This window comes from Pelophylax lessonae (genome assembly GCF_965119305.1).
Source record: "Pelophylax lessonae genome assembly, chromosome: 5".
NCBI classification, from domain to species: domain Eukaryota; kingdom Metazoa; phylum Chordata; class Amphibia; order Anura; family Ranidae; genus Pelophylax; species Pelophylax lessonae.
Window position 1 is genome coordinate 295,700,777 of NC_138772.1, and position 21,930 is coordinate 295,722,706.

The window sequence follows — 21,930 nt, forward strand, 5'->3', positions numbered from 1 at the left end:
ACACCGGTAATTGCTCTTCAAAAATCTTCACAGAACCACAGAACACAACTTCTGATAAGATCATTTGACGTGTTTTAGCCTATAAGACCTTAGTCATAACTCATTTTACAAAGTGGCTGAATTCCTAGAGTTTAGCTTTAAATTTATCAGTTAGTTATTGCTTCAGTTGTTACTTCACTGTACACCCTAACTGGCCATCGGCTGACTTTATTTACCAAGCTATGGGATGATGATTTTTTCCTCGTCTGTGATAGACTACAGAATCCAGCACATGTGATCTAACAACCTGAAGCTACCAGTTACCATATCTTGCAAAGGGAAAGTTTTCACAATTTTAGTCATCACAGAGCCTTACTTTGCCACAAAGTGAATTTCAAATGAGCAGTAAGACCTACACTGGTATATAATGTCAAGTAAAATAAATTGTGATTTACTGTACTAGTCAGAGAAAAGTGTATTTACAAAGCAGGAAAAGGTACCATTCAATTGAATTGAACTTTCAAGAGTAAAGGTGACACTGATCAGTATACCTTAGTGAGTTTCATTATTTCCCATACAAGCCAAGTTCTTTGAACATTGATTCTGTGCCAGTGTATATTGCTCTAACCATTGCTCTATCAGAACAGACAGCTAAACACGCCAATACAAAGCAGAAATGGTTTACACTTTACACCTGTGTTTATGTGATTGTGTTGTTTTACCCTGGAGTCACTATAAAGTAGATATATAGCAGCACATTTATTCCTCAGCTAAGAATGTGCTACTTTAAAAGCACAAGGAATTAGGGGGAAGCATGAGGTAATAATGAAGACAACTAGGCCCAGGTTGTGTTTTTATAATTCCATAGATTAAAAATGAGAGGAAAATATTGTATGACAGATTTTAACTAATTTAGTACTGGACTAGGATGAAAGTCATTTAAGTTTATAATCCAAAGACCTATTATTTATTCCCCTTATCACACCACAATAACCAGTTTAAAACCAGGATGAAAAGAACAGCTGTTAAATAAAACAGTACAAACAATTAACGCATTTACCTATGTGATTTGTAATGAAAGATGCTTTGACAAATGACTAACACCCTAGAAAATAGTGTTCCTTTAGTAAATTTGAATGCTAATTTAGCTTATTAAAAGTCGTTGGGCTTCGTTCATGTAGCAGTATCGAGCACCTTAAAGCGGAGTTCCACCCTGGGAACGTTTTTTTAATAAAAATACCCCCGGGACAGTCAGGGCTAGTACATTCCACAATGGATAGCCTCTGATCTGTCCTGGGTTGCACTTACCTTTTAGAAGAAATACTTACCTTGAAAATGTATTGTCCAGCGCTGCCATCTCAGGTGTGGGCAGCTTGAAGCCAGCGCGATCCTCTTCAGTGTCCTCTTCCTTCCTCTTCGGTCCCACGATGCACTGCGCCGGCCCCGCCGTCACTTCCGGTGCCGCAGCGTCATCCCTGCACAGCTTCTGGGCATGCCCAGAAGCTGTTTAGCAAGGTATGACGGCGCCTGCACCGGAACTGACGTCGGGGCCTGTGCAGGCGCATTGATTCCTGGGAGCGATGACGTTCAGCTCCCAGGAATCATTGCAAGCCAGGAAGTGATGAATCGCCGTGGCCGCTGAGGGGAGGAAGAGGAAGTAAGGTAAGTATATTTTCTTCTAAACCAGGTAAGTAAAAAAAAAAAAAAAAAAATTGTCATTATCCATTTGTTTTTCAGGTGACCCCGGGCATGAAGATGGAGGTAATTGTAATTTTAGGGTGGAACTCCACTTTAAGAAATGTGGTAAAATACTGCTCAGCGTTTTTCAAAAGGTTTATGGCATTCACAAGCAGTATTTGGCAGGTGTGAGGTCATTTACTGCAGGTGTCATCATATCCAGCAGACGGCACTTCTTTTCCAGTGCACACTTCTAAGGGCTCTGGCAGAAGTGAGCAATGGTGGAGGAGAGCTCAGCAGAAGAGAAGCTGAACATTCTGGATCCGGTGGGGCACATGGTAAGTTTTTTAACAGCATCATTTGTCTTAGCAGATGCACTTTTATGTTTGCCTTGTGGAATATGTTTTTATTTGTTTTATCTGCCTAATTTCTGGTGCCTATCTTGCTTGTGGAACATGTCTTTATCTGTTTTATCTGCCTCATTTCTGGTGCCTACCTTGCTTGTGGAACATGTCTTTATCTGTTTTATCTGCCTCATTTCTTGTCATGCCTTCAGTCTATGGAAGAAGTAATGTTTCTTGAACTTGCAATACCGATATTGTCCACATGATGAAACTGTGACAAAAGACTACAGATGGACAGTACTCCATGGTATTTCCCTGCTTTATCACTGGTAACTAGCTCCATCTCTTACTGGAAAGTTCTCTCTGAAAATATTCTATTATCAGCACACCGCATGGAGGAGCTAGTCCTGAAACTCATGTTCCTGGGGAAGATTCCTGAATCCTTCTAGAAAGCATTGCTGGTATGCCTGTGAACTGTTAACTGTATACTCAGTGCATATCTTGTTCATGTTCATGTACTTATTGTATGTTCTTATCTGTTTATTTCTAGTTTCGCCATATTCATCCTATCTGATATTTATCCTATCTGATGAACCCTATTTTCATGTGACCACCATTCTTTCATCGTAATAAAGCTTTAAGTTACAGACAGACTGGTTATTATAGGATGGAAGGCTTAACTGTATGTTGAGCTACATACACGCCTGGGGCATATGTGTAGTGAGAACAGAACATTTCTAGTACCTTGTTTGTGGCCAATGTTTGTTCTGGATTAGACGTCTCATTTTTGGTGCATACCCTGCTTGTGGCATCTGTTTGTTCTCTATTAGATGCCTAATTTCTGGTGCATACCTTACTTGTGGCATCTGTTTTTTTTTTTCTGTATTAGATGCCTCATTTCTGGTGCATACCTTGCTTGTGTCATCTGTTTTTTGTTCTCTATTAGATGTCTCATTTCTGGTGCATACCCTGCTTGTGGCATCTGTTTGTTCTCTATTAGGTGCCTAATTTCTGGTGCATACCTTGCTTTTGACATCTGTTCTCTATTCGATGCCTAATTTCTGGTGCATACCTTGCTTGTGGCATCCATTTGTTCTCTATTAGATGCCCTTGATAGTGGCATCTGCTTGTTCTCTATTAGATGCCTCATTTATGCATGCTTACATCTCTTTTTTAGCTGTACACTTCTGATGTGTCCCTCACTGCTTGCTGCACACATTTCCTGTTTGTTTACCCAAAAATGCCCAGTGTGAATGTTCAGCCTTTCTCCCCCATTTGTTTGGACTTCTAATGCATGCCCCAACATGTTTGCTGTGCATTTGTTTGATATGGTTTAGAATGGGAAAAGGAGAAAACCGCAAACTACATCGAATCCTAACAAGAAATTGTCTTTATTTTCGGCTCCAAAGATCCAATTTTCAGGCAGACTTATCAACAGCAGTGGTATATATATATACACTCTATTACCAAAAGTATTGGGATGCCTGCCTTTACAAGGTCCAACAAGGTTTAGGAGTGTGTCTATGGGAATGCTTGACCATTCTTCCAGAAGCGCATTTGTTTCAGGCACTGATGTTGGAGAGAAGGCCTGGCTCGCATTCTCTGGTCTAATTCATCCTAAAGGTTATCTATCGAGTTGAGGTCAGGACTCTGTGCAGGCCCCACCCCAAAATCGCTCATCCATGTCTTTATGGACTCTGCTTTGTGCACTGGTCCAAATCATTTGGTGGAGGGGGGATTATGATGTGGTGTGGACGAGAAGGCCTGGCTCACATTCTCTGCTCTAATTCATCCCAAATTTGTTCTATCAGGTTGAGGTCAGGAGGTTGCAAACCAGTCAAGCTCCTCCACCCCAAACTCGCTCATCCATTTCTTTATGGACCTTGTTTGTGAACTGGTGTGCAGTCATGTTGGAATAGGGAGGGGCCATCCCCAAACTATTCCCACAAAGTTGGGAGCGTGAAATTGTCCAAAATGTCTTGGTATGCTGATGTTTTAAGAGTTCTTATCACTGGAACTAAAGGGCCAAGCCCAACCCCACACAATAATCCCCCTTCCACCAAATGATTTGGACCAGTGCACAAAGCAAGGTTTATAAAGACATGGATGAGCGATTTTGGGGTGGATGAACTTGACTGGCCTGCACAGAGTCCTGACCTCAATTCGATTGAACACCTTTGGGATGATTTAGAGCAGAGGCTAGGAGACAGGTCTTTTCTCCAACATCTGTGCCTGACCTCACAAATGCGCTTCTGGAAGAATGGTCAAACATTCCCATAGACACACTCCTAAACCTTGATGGATAGCCTTTCCAGAAGAATTGAAGCTGTAATAGCTGTAAAGGGTGGCCCAACTTAATATTAAACCCTACAGACTAAGACTGGGATGCCATTAAAGTTCATGTGAGTGTAAAGGCGTCCCAATAATTTTGACAATATAGTGTATGTGGGCATCATGGACAGATCCTGGGAAGTCAGTGACCACATTTCTGGTGAACATATTTGCATCACAGACAACCTGTAGGTGTCACTGGGTTTACATCAGGATCTCCTATCTATCACAACGGTTGTGGGACTATCATCTTCACTGGATTTTGGACTTTTACATATGATTATTAGACAATGTTTTCACAGCACTGCACATTTTTTTTCTTTACATCATTACCACATGCCTGAACTAATACTAAATCTATACATGTATTTATTTAAATATTTCCATGTGTGAATTGATTTTAACGCTCATTTACCAAGTGTTATGAGTGTTTTGCAGTAAATACCACAAAGAGGTATAGTGAATTGACAATTTCAGGATCAAATGCGATAGGGAAAATGTAACCGGACACATAAATATCGCATGCTTTTGTGAATGGAGCCCAGTGTCTTCTAAATTCAGGTCATATGATCCTGCTGGTCTTCTGCCTATTTCAGAAGATGTAACCTAGGTAGAGAGATTGCAGAAGATGAGCCTTATTGTAACGTGATGCAGTGACATGACACTAGGAGGTGATTTGGTCTGCAAAGCTCTCATTAAGCATGAAACTGTGAAGTTCTACATTATAAATCAGAATTTAAAGGCAGAGAGAGCAGTGGAGAGCTGCTACCACCACTGATGAAAAGTATAAGAAAAGCTGAATTTTATTGTTGTGCTACTACTAAATACCACAGGAACTGTTATCCAGATCAACATGAAAACTAAAGCAGCCTATAGACTACAGCCTATAGACTACTCGTTTATCTTTCCTTCCATCATGGGTGGAAGAAAAGAAAATTGCCGGATGCCTCCAGCAGTGCTATAGTACTCTGACAGCGAGGCGCACACAGAGCCTTCCCGGCTGGCAGAATACATTGCTTACTGCTAGCTGCTGTGATATAAAGAAAAAAATCGACAGGTTAGATGTACCCAAGTCGATCGTTGGATTGACTCGGGTACAAACAGCCTGCTCATTTATGGATTAAAATTTGGCTAATCCCTGCTGAACTGGATGAATTTTGATCTGTGTATGGCCAGCTTTAAATAGCAGATAAATATTGCTATTGATGCAAAAAACGTTTTACAACCTTAAAAATAAAAATGTTATATATCACAGCTTTTCGGTCCTTGAATGTTGTGGCTGCATTTCTTTTTTTCGAGCTAAGTATATTTTTCTGCAGGTACGAAAATTCCATGTGATATTCTCAGACATTCATTGCATTTGTAGCTTTCTTTGCACTGAACTGAGATATCAAACAATCTTATCAGCTTTCCCATCTACCCATGATACCCTACCCCAATGTACTGTATTAACCTCCCTGGCGGTATGATTCTGTCAGGAATTCTGTTCCAAAAGCGGTACAATTCTTTTCATGGAAATTTGGCGTTATGTATTATAGGCCTACAATTCTTAGTAATTACTGACTTAAACCTGACCAAAACAAGACTCTAGTAGACATCCCAGATGTGATAAATTTGAAACACAAACAAGTGAATTATAATTGAATCAATAATATTATTTTATTATTTAATATATAATATATATAATAAAATTATATTATTGATTAGATTATAATTAATGCGCTATATATTATATATATATATGTGTGTGTGTATATATATATATACATATATATATATATATATATATATATATATATATATATATATATATATATATATATATAACGCATGAATTATAATCGAATCAATAATATAATTTTATATATATATATATATATATATGTGTGTGTGTATATAGGTATATATATATATATATATATATATACATATATATATATATATATATATATATATATATATATATATATATATATATATATATATATATATATATATATATATATATATATATATATATATATATATATATATGCATATATATATATGCATATATATAATATAAAATGTGTTATGTGTTTTGTGCAACGTTTTTTTTTTTTTTGAATTTCCCTCCCTAGTTCCGCTCCCATGCAGCATTGCTGCTGCAGGGAACGGAACTAGGAAGTCCTCCTACCGACAGACGAGCGGCGGAGATCTCGCTGGCGGTCACAGCAATGAGAGCTCATCGCTGGATCGCCAGGATAAGGTAAGAGAAGCTCCGCTGCGCTGTCTGCACGCTCTGCCCATTGACCCCGAGCGTGACTCGGGGATACCGCTAATAGCAGGAAATTCCTACCCCGAGTCACGCTCGGGTTTACCGCTAAGGCGGTTAAAGAGGAGGAGAGGAAGAATGGTTTGTATTTCTAAATCAGGAGAGAAGTCTAGGATGACAGTACTGCTTTTCCATAGATACAGTGTGAAGAGTAAGTGTTGTCACCCTACCACATGAAATGGGTTTATTGGCTTGAGCATTAGTTGAAAGAAAAGTAAAAACACCTGAAATGGGGAATCTTCTAATATGGATACATTTATTGACTGGTAAGCTGTAATATATAGCATTTTGGCCCCTCTGTTTTTTTCCACTAACCTTTTGTTTTGGTGAATGAGTAGGGGTATTATGTATCCCATACTTATTCACATGGGAGGCTAGAATCTTGGGGCCCCCTTATAAAAAGAGGCTTCCAGATTCCAATAAGCCTCCCTGCAGACTCCAACAACCACTGGCCAGGGTTATGGGAAAGAGGTCCTTGTCCCTATCAACATGCGGACAAGTTGTTTTGGAGGGCAGAGCCCCCGTGCCCAAAAGCACCCTCTATGTTGAGGGCATGTGGCTTGATATGGTTCAGATGGGATGCTCCCTTGTCCCCCCTTTCCTGATATTTCCAACTGCATGCTCAGATAAGGGTTTAGTATGAATTTTGGGGTGGACCCCGCACAAGATTTTTTTTTAAAGTTTAGCATGGGGGATTCCCTTAAAATCCATACCAGACCCAAAGGGGATCTCTGTATTGGGGATCCCACACTGTTTTCCCCTGATTTTTTAATGCTGGTAATTTGTTTTGTTACATTCAGAGGTTGGCGGCAGCCCAAATGACAGCTGAGGACTCATCTGTTGTTAGGGATGCGGCGGCCGCCTGCTCCTTAACAACCATGACAGTTACCAGTTGTAAAGGACACAGGCAGCCTTAACAACCAGTACACATTCCACTTGTCACAACTACTACTTAATTACCACATGCAGTTAATTAGTTATTTCCTTCAGTAAATTGATTTTAACGCCTGTTCAAGTGGTATTTACCGAGCAATTTCAGCGTTTTGCTGTAAATACAGCAGAAGAGTATAGTGAATTGAGAGTTTAAGGATCACATACGGTATTTAGGGAAAATGTGTCTGGACACCTACATACCGCATCTGGTTCTATGAATGGAGCCCATTGTGCTGCATTTTTCGCACATCATGTTTAAGGAGCAAAAAAGATCAATTGTCACAGAATCTAGCTGTGCCATCAGGCAAGTTTGGTACCGGGGAATGGCATTTTTGACCTGTTTAGAGATTGGTGCTGTATCTCCCTGCTAGCTTCTGCGGAGCTGCTCCACCCTGCAAGCCTCATCATAGGCTGCATTGTTTGAAAACAATGCCCCTGATTTGGATCAGTTAGAAGATCAGGAATCTGAGACAGAGTTCCCTAAGAACACTTTTCACATCTCGGTAGCCAGCCATGCCCCTGTGGCTGTACATACACTTTATTGCTCCCCACCCCAGCATATAGTCCTATGCCCTCTGTGTGATTTCAGTGGCCTTGTGCAGCAGTGCAACAAGCCAACCCCACCTTCTCATCAGAACAGCACTTACTCCTTGATCTAAAATGGACATGTTTTGGGATCATACAAGTAGGCATGAATTAATACATTTTGGTCATTTAGAGGAACATAAAGACAAAGCAGACAGCACAACATTTTAGAGTCCTCAAATATGACCTTTGCCCTATATAGGGTCTGCTAGGTAAAAGGTATTTACCAAAATACACATTACTGTTTATTTACTTAATTGTTGTAAATTTGCACGGTTTATTGCATGGGTTATTATTGCATCTGATAATATCTCTAGCTTTGTTTTAGTGAAGTGCTTATTGGGGAGAGCAGAAAAAAGAACCATTTGTGGTGGTAATAAAATTCTGCTCCATTAAAAAATAAAGCTTTCATATTTATGTTTTTGAATTGAATATTTTAGGAGAAAAATACCATCTGATAACCATGATGCAGTTAAAATATATAATTTATTTTTGTGAACTGAGCCCTTTTTAAAATGTAAAACCTGTAAAAACAGGAACAAGAATACCAACAATAATATCAACATTAAGAATTACAAAATTATGTTTATTTATTTATTTCTTAATTCTGTGTAACATTTTTATTTACTAGCTTAATACTAGCTCATTATTTACTAGCTTATTACTAGCATAGGTTAATATAACTCAATTTGTTACTATTAAAGAAGCATTATAACCAAGTCTCCAATAGAAATACTACTGAGAAAATGTAAAGATCTGAAATAATATAGGACTAACCATAGCTTTGATGTTGACATAAATAAATGTTTAAATGGCTTGATGCCAAATTTTATTGCAGATTTTGACAGTGTATTCTTCAGTATTCAACATTGAGCATTTGATATATACAAATGCTGCTCTATCATAACCGATCATCTTACAGTACTCTTATCATTCCTTGCATCATTGAAGGGTTAAAATAAGTTTTTTTGAAGTCGCTCAACCTACAAGCCACCATAATGTTAAAACTCAATGTCATTAGACTGCGGTGGGATTTAAACTTGGCCAAGATTTCATTAATGCAAGACTGTAGTGCAGATCATTGTGACATCCTGCTGCCATACAAATGACTCAAGGCTTTGTTGATGTGTACAAATAGAAACTGAATTAGCTCTGGCTGCAACCAGGTTTCATTTTAACTTATTATAGTGCAAATCTGAATTTGTGTGTATCAAGATATTTGATTAAAAGCAAAAGATAAATAAAAAAAAAAAAAAAAGCATAAGATAAAAATGCCAATAAGTAGGCATTAACAGTTGACAGGGATGTTTTTGTAAATATCCTTTTTGCGTATGTTAGTAGATCAATAGCTTTTAAACCTCATGTTGAGATGGCCTGGCTGGATATCTCTATGATTTTTCTGTGTTAGTTGCTGGGAAAGAGCTTTTAGGCTAAAACACACATATCAGCTCACATTGAGCCCGTTACTAGAGGTCAGTAACACTTGTGGCTTAATACCCAGCCAGGGCCTTTAAGAGGTCCAGGGTCCTTCTATGTCTCCACACATCGATAACCCAAGGATATCATCATAGGTAAACTATAGTCATGCACAGAAGATCAGGGTTTGGATGTGAATGCAGTTAGTGGTTACCAAAGGCAACAGCAAGGCAGGTGTGGCTTTCAGTCATGAATAGTAGCTTAGCAATTCAGAGATAAGTGGAGTCAGTGGTTTCAACCGGCAACAGCAAGGCAGATGTAGCTTTCAGTCATGCAAAGTAGCTTAGTGTTTGCGAGATGATTGGAGTCCATGGTTACCTCAATGTCGGCACTTGTTGTATAAAAAACCTCAGTCCATTATTGGACCACTGTGTGTATTACTTGTTCCTTTCAATAAAATCTTTGAACAAAGAAAAAACCTCTCCATTACTTCTCCAGTAATTCCTGGGCAAACCTTGGGATGTGACAACTGTTAAGACACAGGAAGGATGTCACCAGCTGACCTTATGAGCACACACCCTGCAGCTTCCTGTGTCTTAACAGTTGTCACATCCCAAGGTCTGCCCAGGAATTACTGGAGAAGTAATGGAGAGGTTTTTTTCCTTGATGTAAATAATGGTAATGGTAATGGATTAGATATGTACTGTACAATAGATTCCTATTTTATATTTTGTACAATCTATGCACAGTAGATCTGTTCCACCGCATTTAATGGCAGCCCACCTTCTCATCATCAAGTAATGTAATCTATGAAAATGAAGGTGGCAGTTTTATTAGGCAAATTAGTGCAAGAGCACTATGATGAGGATACAAAGTGCAATAATAGTAACCCTAACCCATGCCAAATCATTACATTAATATTTCAGTAAAGATAGATTAGTGGAAGGTTATTTCAAGTTGATTATTATGAATAAGAATAACATTCATTTCTATATCATAACATACAGTATGTTCCCAAAAACAGAATGTTTTTTAATGATTATATCCTTTTATTTATTGTGATGGGAGTCATGTTAGTCTTCTTGCTAGTCTTCTTGTTTCTGTTTTTGGAACAGAAAATAGGTCCTAGCCTATTTGACCAGCACTCTTGGAATAAGCGCACCCAATATTTATTTATTTTTTTGACCACCCCAGGTTGTTTATTTGTTGGTCTAGTTTGATCCTTAAATTGATACTAAAGTATCGTTGTTTTATTTTTTTTTGTTAAAAATAACAAACATGTGATACTTACCTGCTCTGTGTGGAGGTTTTACATAGAATGGCCCTGATCCTCCTCTTCTCGGGTCCCTCTTCAGTGCTCCTGGCCCCTCCCTCCTTCTGAGTGCTCTACAGCAAGCAGCTTTCTATGGTCACAACTGAGCTGAGCCACACCTCCATGTGTCCATTCAGATATGGATCTGCATTGCAGTCCCACCCCCTTTCTCTCCACATTGGCTGACTGACTTTATTGTCAGTAGTGGGAGCCAATGGTGCTGCGCTGCTGTCTCAGCCAATGGGGTGGGGAGTCCCAGACAGCTCAAATACCACTGCAACATCGCTGGATCTAGATGGGGCTCAGGTAAGTATTAGGGGGGCTGCTGCCCTATGTATGTTTGCCACTGTTTGTTATTCTCGAACTGTGTCTTGCCTGCGTTGCTTACAAATTCTACCTACATTTGCCATAAAAGCTCTATAATTGTTATGTTCTCTATTTGTACTTACAGTAAAGCCGGACATAGATAGTTTGAATCTTGTCCAGTTCAGCAGGGACCAGCCGAGATTCAAGACATTTAAGGGCAGGATGATTGTAAGTCGATGCATTGATCATCATAGGTACAACCAGCATGTAATTTTTTCATGCAATTATTAGCAGTGGCTGGCAATAATCATTGTGAGTTTTCCCGGTAGGGATGACTCCCTGTGCCCCCTCTATCGGGAGAACACAATAGCTTCACGGGAGAGATTACCCCGTCAACACTAACTCACGGTTGCAGAAAAGAAAATCACATCATCTATGGCTGGATGAAAGAGAAAGCAAAATGAAGGGTCCTAGGTTATAAAAGGCATCTATCTATACAACTGGACACAAAGGATGCTAAAATTATTTGTTTACCAGAAATATTGAAAGTTTGATTTTTGACACGGTAATCTTCTTTGTACTAATAATGTTTATTCAGAATATGTGAAGTGTTCTAAGTTATAAAATAAATATCTGACTTCAATATTTTGTTGTCTCTATGTACAGTACTGTGCAAAGGTTTTAGGCCGGTGTGAAGAAATAATGTAAAATAAGAATGCTTTCAAAGATATATATTTTTCTTGTTTATTTTTATCAATTTAAAAAAAATGCAGAGTCAGCGCACAAAATAAAAATCGAAATTTAATAAATTTTTGAATACTCTTTGGCTTCAAATTATTTTAGGCACACTTGCACAAAGTTTTTGAAGGAAATCAGCAATAGTCAGCAATGTTTACATTTCAAATTAGTCTTTGAATTTGCTTCGATTTCAAATTCAATTAGAATTTGATTCAAATTCAGAAGAAACTTTGTTTTGTTATAGCCTATTTCGGTTTCATTTAAATTTACTTATATTGTGATTCAGAAACTTGGATATATCAGAATTTCCGAATATTAAAATAAATCGTCCAAATTTTGATTCTGAACAAAACGAACCTCACATGTCTAGTGACTGTTGGTCACCTGCCCTCTGCTCTGTCCTTCCAGCAGTCTCTGGAGCTCTGGGCTGGAAAGAGGCAGGCTAAGCTTGCTTTTACTCTCAGCCCAATGCTGAAAGCAAGAGCCAGCTGTCACTCAGGCAGTTGGGTGGATCCCGAAAATATGTTTTGGATCCTCCCATAGACTGGAGTGGCTCTGTGAGGTCAACTAACAATGGGCTTTAGCTCACCGTTGGCTGACTCTGAGTCACAGGAGAGCAAAGCTAAGTGCACTCCGTTAGCACAGGAGAGAAGTATGGCCAAAAAAAGCTTTGGTCATACTTCACGTTTAAGATCAATTGAAGAGGAAACCATTCTGATCTTGTAAATGGCCATCATAAATGACTCTTATTATTCCTAAATAGTCTCAGTGATAAAATGAGAGCTTCCAGCCACCTTATCTTGTCATCTAGCCAGTATGGTACAGAACTACCCCACACAATCAAAACGTCCAAGGGGACTGTTGTAGGTGTGCTGGAGTATTTTACAAGGCCCATTGATAACTCACTTATAATAATCTTGAGTGAGTCTAGATTGTATTAGGACAATCCTCCACAATCCAAAACCATTATGTTCTTTTATTTACAGAGTAAAACTAATAGCTTTAGAGACCAAACATATTATTTACCAACACATTTTCCTAGGAGTTGTATTGTGTTTTACTATCTTTTGGGGCCTAATATATATTTGATGAATTGAGTGGTATCTACCTCTAAAATTGTGTAACCAATTTTTAGAAAGGTAACTCAATTACAGTAAGAATTATAGAATATGTACTTAATGAAAAATAACTCTGATGAAGTATGGAGCTCAGCTATAGGTTACTACCCCAGTCTTTCAGGTGTGTATTCCTAAAATTGCAAACCAGACCATTTACAACTTGGCCATTTATGACAGGGCTTCACCACTCCTTTAAGGACCCTAGGATCATGAAGGTTTATGATACCCCTGTATTCTTTTAACTCTGGCTGTATTATAATGTATACATATTACCGAATAAAGTAAATATCTTCTACAGAAAATAAACAGAATTTTAAATAAAATTCCTGTCTTACACTGTCTAATTAGGAAAACCTGAGCACGAGCTAACCTTTCAGTGCTGACGGGTTCAAAACCATTTGAATTTTAGGAATTTAATTATCCTGGGATGTGAGGACAAAGAAGGAAGATGAAAGATGGAAGGAACAAATGTGCCCAGCACAGATAAAAGGACTACAACGGAAAAAGAAAGAAGGATGTTTCGAACAGAACAGGTATTAAACTAAAACACCTTTAACCACTTCAGTACTGGGCACTTTCACCCCCTTTTATCCCAGGCCAATTTTCAGTTTTCAGTTCTGTCGCACTTTGAATGACAACTGTGTGGTCATGCAAAGTTGTATCCAAGAATCCAGGGATAGGAGGATATCGCTGGGTTGCTAGACCCATTTAAACACCCGCTCTATACCCCTGTGTGGGGTGGGTGTTTCTGGTAAGTGTGCATTTCTACTGGAGGGATATCCCAGCACCTTACCACCCACCACGGGGTTACTTTTCACCTATCAATCACCAGAGTGTTGTTACCCGAGTGTTGTCACCTATATCAACCTATGTTCACCTGTAGTCACTGCATGTGACGTATAGACTTTTTTACTGGATCTTTTTACTGGACTTTGCGAGCTGTATATAAATTTTATATCGGTTTCTGTTGGCACTTTATATTACCCCCATACCAGTGAGGTGGTAACATTGGGGTTGCTCACACCATATAGCACATTTTTTCAAAGCACTTTAAGATTGCATGTAATTTACCACTATTTTTGATCAATTCAATTGGTTACTTATTGTCTATGTATGTTACCTACCACATTTTTTTTTTATGCACTAGTCACTTTTAATATTCTTGAAGGCACTTTTGCACATTGCACTTGCTTATTTGCACTAATTTGATGTTTTATGGATTACATTTCTGTATGAGTGTATTTACATTATATTATTGCACTTATTAATTCAGCACATAGGCACTTTCAGAGCCTTTACCCCACTATATCTAAATTATATAGGCAGCGCCGCCATCCCTATTTTTCCTTCGTTGTATCCAAATTCATTTTTTATCATTATTTTGAGACAGATAGAGCTTTCTTTTGGTGTTATTTAACCACTTGCCGAACGAAAAAGTATATGAACTGTGGGTAGGCATGGAGCCATGCAATGGATCCAGTGGACCCAATGTCCGCCAGGACCCACCGATCGTTGCTGACAGAAGCCAAACATTGGTCTACCTATGTAAACAAGGAAGATCACCATTCTGTGACAAGGGAAGACAGAGATCCATTGTTTCTGCAAAGCAAGAATGTGGATCTCTGTCGTCCCACAGTACAAGCAGCCCCCACACAATTTGAAAGAACTCCCTAGGACCACATTTAATCCTTTGATCACCCTTGATTTTAACCCTTTCCCTGCCAGTGCCATTAGTACAGTGACAGTGCATATTTTTTTACCATTGATCACTGTATTGGTGTCACTGGTCCCCAAAAAGTGCAACTTAGTGTCCAATTGGTCCACTGCAATGTCGCAGTCCGGCTATAAGTTGCTGATTGCCACCATTACTAGTAAAAAAAAAAAATAATAATAATAATAAATTCACAAAAATATCCCATAGTTTGTAGAAGCTATAACTTTGGTGTAAATCAATCAATATACATTTATTGGGATGATTTTTTTTACCAAAAACATGTATCAGAATACATATTGGTCTAAACTGATGAAGAATTAGATTTTTAAAATTATTTTTAATGGGTGTCTTTTATAGCAGAAAGTAAAAATAAATATTTTTTTTTCAAAATTATCAGTGTTTTTTTATTATAGCGCAAAAAATAAAAACCCAAGAGGCAATCAATTACTTACCACCAAAAGAAAACTCTATTTGTGGGTAAAAAAAACAACATCAATTTTATTTGGGTACAGTGTCGAACAACCACGCAATTGTCACTTAAATTAACACGGTGCCATATCGCAAAAAATTGGCCTGGCCATGAAGGGGGTTAAACCTTCCAGGGCTGAAGTGGTTAACCACTTCAGCCCTGGATGATTTGCCTGCTCAAAGACCAGGGCCTATTTTGCAATTCGGCACTGCGTGACTTTAACGGACAATTGGGCGTTCGTGCGACACTGTACCCAAATGAAATTGACGTCCTTTTTTTCCCACAAACAGAGATTTCTTTTGGTGGTATTTGATCACCTGTGCAATTTTTACTGTTTGCGCTATAAAAAAAAAGGGCGACAATTTTGAAAAAATAACATTTTTTACATTTTTTATATGAAATTCTCAAAAAAAAATGTAAAAATCAACATTTTTTAACATTTTAGGCCAATTTGTTTTCTGCTACATATTTTTGGTAAAAAAAATGCAATAGGCAGATTTTGATTGGTTTGTGCAAAAGTTATTGCGTTTAATAACTACGGGAAAGATTTATATCAACTTTATTGTTAATTTTTTTACTAGTAATAGCGGCGATCTGCAATTTTTTTTTGCGGGACTGCAACATTGCGGTGGACAGATCGGACCCCTGACTAACATTTTTGACACTTTTGGGGTTACCAGTGACATTACTACAGTAATCAGTGCTATAAATATGCACTGTTACTGTAAAAATGACACTGGCAGGGAAGGGGTTAACTTTATTAGTGATCAAGGAGTTAAGTGTGTCCCTAGGGGCGTGATTCTAACTGTCAAGGGGCGTGGCTTGTGATGTAACCACAGATACATACGATCCTACATAGCAGGATCGTATAGTCTCTGCAGTTACACCAGGGAGAATGACAGGCGGCTTTGTTTACATTAGCCGCCTGCCTTTCTCCCTCTCCAGCATGAGATCGCGAGTGGCCGGCAGACATCAGAGCCGCCGGTCACTCGCGCTGGGATATCAGGGAACGAGCGGAGTGGGAGCGCGCCTCCGGCTGCGCTCGCTCGCCCCCTAGAGGCTCATGGGCGAGTGACGTACTGGTACGTCACTTTGCCCAGGAGGGGCTGACCGCCGCAGTATATGTACTTGCGGCGATTGGCAAGTGGTTGTTTCTGTTATAAAGTTTGCTATAAAAGTTTGCAAATAAGTAATTTCTCTTCTTCACTGATGTGTGCTGATGAGGCTCATTGATGGGCACTGATAGGCATTGATGAGGCTGCACTGATGGCCATTAATGAGGCAGCACTGATGGTCTGATGAGGCTGCACTAATGAGGCAGCACTGATGGTCACTGATGAGCTGCACTGATGGTCACTGATGAGGTGGCACTGACAAGGCTGCACTGATGAGGTGGCCCTGATGGGCACTGATAGCTGGCACTGATTAGCACTGATAGGTGACACTTATGAGCACCGATAATATACACAGACGTGCAATAATAAGCTGCATGGATGGGCAGTGATTGGCACTGATGCAACTGCACTGATCATCAGACCACTGATTACCAGTGCCCTGCCAGTTAATGGCTCTTCTTTCCTCACATGTGAGGAAAGGAATGTCGTTAAATAGCAAGTTTGTTTGCATGTGATCAGCTGTTACTGGACACACCTGATCACATGGTCCACTTTGATTGGCCCTTTACCTCAATCTGTGATCAGCATTGTCCAAAGGACACAGCCTTCAAAGAGCACCCCCCCCCTCCCCAGTTGGTGCATGGAAGGCGTGTTCTGGGAGGAAGTCCATGGATGCCCTGCAGAGCCACGCTATAGTCATCTTTCGGCTATGGTGCAGTATAGCTATGGTTAAATTGTGACCCCTTTCACTTCCAAATCTGCTTAGCAAAGACAGGAGATATTAGTCTGACTGTTCTGTTCGCGACTTTTGAACTTTGGGGAAAAGGAGGGTGGCATTGTGTTCAGCACAGTTTCCTAAATTCACCCCATACAATTTGGGGTTCATCAGGCCACATTTATCATCCCATTCAGTCCTGAGGTATACACAGCTCTGCCACACAGTGGAGCAAACTCTGCCAGGGCAGAACACCTGATTTTGCTGCAGTTCAGTTACACTTAGAGTTCTTATCCCTCTCCCAGGGACTGAACAGAAAAATTAGAAGCAGCGGACTGTCACGTTGCTTTTTCCTGCTATTAGCATTGCCTTTGCACTGCCGAAAACCTGAAAGGTTAATGCATGAATCTTCCTTTTCTCTGAGAAGACAATCACTATCTTTGTTTAGGCATCATTCATGATCAGCATTACATTCCTCAACTAAAATATTGGTACACGCAATTGTGTAAATCTGGATGGCTTTTCAGTGGTCTTTATATTGTTAGAGGTGTTCTTTCATACATACCTGTACTCTGAATCTCCTGCTTACTCTTAAACAATGTCTTTTAAAACTTATATAGGACTTATGTGTGCGATATGCTATGGTATACCCTTGGGAACTACCATCTAATAAGCCCACCTACTTTTTTCTCCCTCGATTTTTATGTTTTTCAGGCTGGTGCTTCCCATGAGGTGTTTTGTCCTTTTGGACATAGCTGGCTCATACTGCTCACTATAACCGCACTTCACATACTCTAAAATGCTGCTGCTGCTTTCTGAGCCATGAAATTACACTGTAAAATTAGTGTTCAAAAGAAGGATAAGAAATTATAAAATGCTTTCCTTCTACCTGCAGCAGATTGATGACACCTTTCAACCAGAATGCCCTAGTAAAGCACACCAATCATCAGGAATAGTCACTAGTACTGCCTGCAGATTATCTTACTCCATTATGGATTTCCCATTCTGTGCCATGTCTTTATGTGAAGGTTGCCCTCTTGGTACAGGCAGGGCTTTTCTTTCCCATGTCAGAGCCTCCAGCAAGGAGAACAAGGAGCTGCGCAGTAGTGACATCACCAAATATCACTCCAAATCTCATATGACTAGCAGTCAGAGGCATCAGTGCCTTGGATCTCGCACTGCAGATATACTGTACAGTTATGGGGCAAAAGACAAAGGAGTGTCTAGATACACTGACATACCAAGAAGTGCACTGCTATATTTTAGGAGAAATGAAACACAAAAAGTACATTTTTCAGGATACAGCTTAGGCTCAATTAACATTTTAAATGTTCCCTATAGCAATTTGAATCCTCACTTATTGTGTTCAGGTCTACTTTAAGAGCCTGTCTGTTTCTTAAAGCAGAACTGAATTTGTTAAAAAAAAAAAAAAAAAAAAAAACATCATTACTATATTTTAATTAAATTGTTGCAAAAAAATGTGGTTTTTTTTTTGTTTGTTTTTTTTAATTTTATTTTTTTTAATGCAGACATGTAGTTGCTGATTGGTTCAGCCATTCATTCAAAGAGCTAAATTAAATCACTCTGTACAGCAAAATATATATAGATACATATTGCAGTGGGTGTGTGTACAAAGTATATATAGATACATATTGCAGTGGGTGTGTGTACAAAGTATATATATATACATATTGCAGTGGGTGTATGTGTCATGCCTCTGCATTAGTATCTTTTTTTTTTTTTTAATGGTATGATAAAGACCCAGGCAAAAATGCTAATTTTACAATTCACCGAGCTTGACAGTGTACCAGAGTGAATAATCTGCCCCACAGAATTGTTGTTTAGCAATTTACTTTTTAGACAGTGTTTTAATGGTAATGACAAAAAATAAGAAAGGACTATTTTCTCATGGCTGAAATACTATAGATAGTATCCACTGTGAAGCAGGAAAGGTAATGCAGTAGAGACACCGGTTATCTACAGCAACATACAAGGGAGATAATGTTAATAGAAAAAAAAAGGTCAATGTGTAATGCAACTTGAAATAAAAACTAGAGAGCAGTTTAAGAAATGTGTGTTTGCATAAGGCAGAAATAAACTGTTCTTTTGCTATGCATTTATTCTTCAAATGCTTATGTAAATAATAGATCTCTTTCTTAGTAAATATTTCAAGTTAATGCCATATTAAGTTATGTGCCAGCTTCGCATGTGCCACCACCAATAGAGAATAGTAACTCATAGAAGTAGATGAGGAGAAATGAGACAGCTATTGATATTAAGATAAGTAGACAAACACACTAGGAAGTCTAGAGAGAGCAATAGTGAATGTGCACAGAATGTAAATGGTCATAAAGAAAAGGCACACCGGGGAAGATGCATAAGACAAATTACATTCAAACTGTAAAACTTCCCTAGATCAGAGGCAGAGCCACTAAGCGCTGTATATGAAAAAAATTGGAAGCAAACGCAATGTCCTCAAATGTATGAATTATGAAACACAATATATGAAAAAAATTCCAGAGATTTCTGGAGGTTTACAACTGAACTAGAGTGAATTCAGAGAGATGTTATTGTTTCAAACACTGTGCCAAAATGAATGTTTTAAACCTGGCTTGCTTACTTTACAAAATATTGGTATTTGAACAGAAATGAAATCTAGAAAAGAGAAACCCTTTTCTTTACTTAATATGCCTTAAATCTTGTCCAATTATAAGAAAATCAAATCACATGCAATTGCATTCCAGCATTGGAATTTCAGGTCAGGTAATACATGGATCAGTAAAAAAAAAAAAAAGCAGTATGTAAGGTTTAACATCATATATAAAAAATATGCATAATAAGATTGCTACTTAAAATATTTAATAGCCTATTAGAAAATGTTATTTAAAAAACAACTATTCACTGACAGTATTCCACATTATATTCAAATTAGTAAAAAAACATAGAAGACCTCTTACCACTCTTGGTAGTTGGTTCTTGGTGGTGACCAATGTCTTTGTCTATGGTGACCATTACATTTAAGGTGATTGCTCGGCTCCTGTGAATGCAGAAGTAAAGCTGGTTAAAGAATGCAGTAAAAGCCATGTAATGCACACATGTTTATGCAAATTCATGCTTATGCTCCTTAATGCAGTCAATCGTCCAGCATATTAATTTATTCTAGCCATTAGAATGCATTAATGCTCAAATGCACCTAAACACACCTAGAGTAAATGCCTGTTCCACATTTTTTTCTGCCCAAAGGTTCCTCTCCTAAATGTACTGTTGATGTTTTTTTTTTTTTGTCTGTAAATGCCTATGTGTGCATGGACACATAGGCTTGCATAGAGGTGCATTTACAGGCATCAAAAAAACACCTGTAAAAGCAGCATTTTTTTTAAGCCCATGGTGCATGAGCCCTTACAGTGTATAGGCAATTGCAGTAGAAAACTTGAAAACACTGCCCTGGAAATTTAGGACCACTCTGTGGTATGCTGAACTGGCTAAAAATAGTATTAGAGTTCTCGCGTTAAGGCTCGGTTCACACTACGTCGCTCCGACTTAGGGGGCGACCTGTGAAGTCGCGTGCAGCGCGACTTCGGCGCGACTTGCACAGACTTCATAAAATGAATGTCTATGTAAGTCGCTCCAGGTCGCCCCGAAGTAGTAGAGGACCCTTTTTCTAAGTTGGAGCGACTTGTGTCGCTCCTATTAGAACTGGTTCTTTACTACACTATGGGACGCGACAGTGCGTGACTTGTTAGGCTGACCAAGTCACCTGACAAGTCGTACTAGTGTGAATGGAGACTAAATGCTTTGTGTAAAGTATGTAATACTTGAGTTAAAAATTATTTTTAGAAGAATTTAATAATTAAAGTAACATTATAATTTTTTTGTCAGATGTATTTTACATTATTTTTAATGTTCACATATTCTAAGCCAATTTTTTTCTTGTTTTATTACTTACAAAAAAAAACCTTCATTGCATAAATAAAAAATATAGGATACTTCTAAATCACATACATCATACAAGTAAAACATTTAATAAATTAAATGTGATAATAATGAATAATTTATATACAATTTAAAAATAAATGAAAACATAAAAAATAAAGAAAATAAACTATACATCCCTTTAAATTTCCCATTACCTTATACCAAAATATGTCTGAATGTTCAAATAGGGGAGAGAAAGCGAGACGCTTTTAATACATCAAACATGCATCTGGGTGGAAAATTTTTCTTTTTATCAAACAAAATAGAAGCAAGCTGTTCAGTCTAGATTCACCTATGCAGATTTTACAGATGTTTGCATGATTTGTAAGCCACAATCTATATGAGCCACAATCTATATGAGCAGGAGCAATACAGTAGGACAAGCTATGTAATAAGACTGGAAGCTACAATCAGTAAAAAATGTATAGGAAACTTTATGTCATTGCTTAATTATAAATATTTCAAAAAGCTGTGCTATGCACAGACTGTGAAACTTTACTGAATTTCTAGGAATTCCTACTCCTTATTCATATATAACAGCAGAACAATAATGAGTAGCAGTACAGCTGTGCTGTACTAAAACAAATAAGTGCAGGCAGTATGAGCTGATGACTTATAATGGCACATACAGTGAGCTTAAAGTAACCACAGTGTAAAATGCTAAATTAACAATTTATAAGGTAAAGAAAATTTCTTAGAAGAGGTTCTCATTTATGGAGTGATTATTTGTATTCTCTTCCCTACCGAATGACTAAAATGCTCATTGTGTATTTCCAAGAGTCAGAAATTCAATAATGGTGCTGCTATATTTCTATATACTGAACTGCTGCTATGTGCTACCAAAAATGTTACTACTGATTCTGCTAGCTTAAGTATTCGTAAGAAAAGA

At 38.3% G+C, this 21,930-nt stretch overlaps 1 protein-coding gene across 2 annotated transcripts in view; it reads right to left on the minus strand.

The window, feature by feature from the left end:
* CDH12 (cadherin 12) overlaps positions 1 to 21,930 on the minus strand; it is a 1,418,552-nt gene that overhangs the window by 743,094 nt on the left and 653,528 nt on the right. For both annotated transcript variants that reach the window (XM_082259248.1, XM_082259247.1), the window contains exon 3: positions 20,024 to 20,103. The gene's annotated coding sequence lies outside the window, so the exon portion shown is untranslated. The remainder of the gene's footprint in view (positions 1 to 20,023; positions 20,104 to 21,930) is intronic.